Below are 3,173 nucleotides of genomic sequence, written 5' to 3'. Positions count from 1 at the left end.
CCTCAAATATTTAAATTCATTACCACTATTGTCTCTTTATAAGTAAAAGTACTAGTTGTTATTATAAATGATTATTCAATCAGTTTTCATTTTTGGGGGGTCCAGTACAAAGTTAGTAACAGATAAACATTATAGGCCTTGGCAATCCAAGGGGAGCTCAAGTCCTCTAGGGCACGTCAGGAAAAGGCTAAATGACAGATGTGCTGCGAGTGGACAGAATACATCTCTCATGCAGACTATTGAGTATTTGATGTTCTTCAACAATTTCATTAATCTTCAGGTTTTTTTCCTCTTTGAAGTGAAAGTCTGCTGTGACTTTTAAGTTTCTTTTGAAATAATTATAGATTCACAGGAAGTTGCAAAAGGTACAGGGATGTCTTAGGTACTCTTCACGAATTCCAGTGGTGACATCTCGCATAGCCATAGAGCATTATCAAAACCTGGAAACTGACAGAGGTACAATTCAAAAAGCTTACTCAGATCGCAACCGTTTTGTACGCATTTGTTTTTGTATGTGTGTATCTGTGTGCGTTTGTTCTGTGCATTTTTATGTGGTGTAGATCTCTGTAACTATCACTTCGACAGTCAAGATACAGAACTGTAGCCTCACCACCAGTCTCCAACTTGCAATCTTTGCGGACACTCTGACATGTTTTCCTCCACCCCTTCCCCTTGGCAACCCCATAGTCTGTTCTCCATCTTTACAATTTTATTTCAATAATTTATATAAATGTAATTGTACAAAATCACATTTTTAAAGGGAAGAAACAAGTCACAGATATTTTTGTTAGCACTGTAAAATAGTCTTTAACATTCATTTGTTTTATGTCTTAAAAATATGTCTCAAAAAATGTGCCTTGTTCTTTCCCATATTTTCTGATATCAGGGTTGGAAATCAATACCAAACAAAACAATTCCATTCATTTTTTTTCCACAGCTTGTTTTTCACTGTTATTTCCTAACACTTATTATTCCATTTACTCTTTCTCTCTGTTTTCTATCACATAAAAGTAACTTTGTATTCTTTATCTCTTCTAAGAAAACTTGGTAATGAGTCTTTAATGTGAAGTCTGGACCACCCTTGTTTTGATTTTGTGTTATGGGTGTTCTTTTGTGTGTCCGCTCTTGTGGAGAGTCCTTGTGAAGCTGGGCTTTTCCAGTGGTTTGTCAAAATGGAAATAGATAGTTAAGAAACCAAACACAAAATTATTTTGCTCCAGGAATGCATGATTTCTGAGAAAACACTACCTCTTCCAACTGGATATTGTGAATATTATTCATATTATCCTTTACTCCATTTTATTAAAGCTGTATTTTTTTACACATTTGTATAACTCAGGTAATGAAATGTGAAACTAAGCAATTGCCTACCAATTACAATTGATATTAATGATGCTACTGGGAGGCCACCTCTACAGTGGCTGCGCCAAGTCTAGGGACTTGCTAGCTTTGCTAAGTTACATGGGATTGCCTACGTACTAAATGGAGATGGGGGACAGGACCAAGGACGCAGTGGCACCGACCCACCCTGACGTGGAAGCCCAGGATGGGGCCCCAGGCATGGTGCGGCTGTGAGCCGGAAGTGGGCATGTGATGGCGGATGACACCACAGCATCCAGCTGGCCACCACCGGGGCAAGCAAACCCCAGGACCATGGCCACAAGCACTGCCAGGCAGGCAGTGGGATGGGCTTCCAGCCCTGGACACACCGTGATGTGAGCCGAGTGGGCAGGGAGTGGTTGGGGAGGAGGGGTGGTGGGGAGGAGGGGTGCGGGAGTGGTGGTGGGCTGGATGCTGGGTCACCATCGGGGCGGGCAGTGAACCACAGTGACCAGGACCTGCTCCCCTACCCTCTCCCCACCTGACCCATCCTACTTGCTTTCCTCTCCCCCCCACAATGTGCCCCCACTCCCGACAATGTGCAATGATGACAATGGCATGGGACTTTCTACCCAGCCAGGGCCAGTGAACCCCACACCACAAGCCACATGCAGTGCAAGGGAGCCCCCGAGGGAGGAACCCAGACCGTGGTGGTGGCCACTGGAACTCAGCCCGAGCCAGCTCTCTTCCCTCTCCATCTTTGCAGATGGCGGTGCTGCCCTGTATCTCTCCCTCACAGCCAGGCATCCCCCTTCCACCTGCCACCCAATGTGTGAACACGCAGGGCCCATGGGGGGAGGGGGAAGGGGTGGGCGTGGTGGAAGTGGAGGGCAGATGTCACCAGGTCTGCACTTGGGGGAACAGGGACCCTGCAGGCCCTGTGAGAGAACCCCCAGCTGTGCACACTGAGGAGCCTGGAGGCACCCCCGGGGGTGATTGACTGGCAAGCTACAGTGAGACAGGTGTAGCCCTGGGAGGAACCTGGGGCTGCAAGTGAATTTGAAGTGTGGATGATCAATGTGTCCTGCAATTCACATTAATTCTTGCATTTAGGTACGCTCTTCATCAACACATGAGCCAAGTGATCCACTGCTAAGAGTCGTATGAGGTTGATTTGGGGAGGGTGCTCCCAACACTGGGAGGCCCTCCTGGCACAGCACATCACCCAGAGTGGTTGCCTTAGGCTGGCCAGTCAGACAGCAATGGGACCCGACTCTGGAGAGGGAGCGGAAGGTTTCATAACACAGGGAGGTGCGAGCTGACCATGCGGGGGGAACACTGACACCACCCCACAGGCGCCCGGGGGTTCCTGCCCCCATGGCGTGGGGCACACGCCACATGTACGGCACATGCGTGACAGCACAATGGCTACTGGATATAGCTCCCACCTGATGGCCACCATGACAGTGGTGTCAGCGGTGACATAGAAGTGTGGTGTGGCCCTGACCAGGGTTCAGAGTCTGCAGGGGAGGCAAGTGAGGGGCTGGGCCCCTCCCAAAGGGACTCCCCCATGGGCCCACTGCACCCGACCCAGGGGCTGATGGGCGACCCCCCAAGGGGTCCTTAAACCTCCATGCTGGAATGTGCTAGGTACCTGAATGGCGGGGAAGTGGACAAGGAGAGGGGGACTGGAATCCAACCCCTGACCCTCAAGATGCCCTAGCTGGAAGGCTGGGGAGAGCTAGTGGGCCAGGCTGCCCAGTGGCATGGTGTGGCAGAAGTGACAACATTGGCACTGGCAGCAACAGGAACCTGGCCTATGTGACTGCCTTGGACATCAGTTACAGTAGCAA

General features: G+C 49.4%; 1 pseudogene; it reads right to left on the bottom strand.

Moving 5' to 3' along the window:
- Window positions 1-2,328: 2,328 nt before the first annotated feature.
- Window positions 2,329-2,481, bottom strand: LOC116465672 (5.8S ribosomal RNA; annotated as a pseudogene).
- Window positions 2,482-3,173: the final 692 nt, after the last annotated feature.

The sequence above is a fragment of the Hylobates moloch genome, unplaced genomic scaffold (assembly GCF_009828535.3).
Source record: "Hylobates moloch isolate HMO894 unplaced genomic scaffold, HMol_V3 SCAFFOLD_8008, whole genome shotgun sequence".
Taxonomy (NCBI): Eukaryota; Metazoa; Chordata; class Mammalia; order Primates; family Hylobatidae; genus Hylobates; species Hylobates moloch.
Note: the sequence above shows the minus strand (reverse complement) of the source record. Positions and strands in the feature narration are given on the sequence as shown.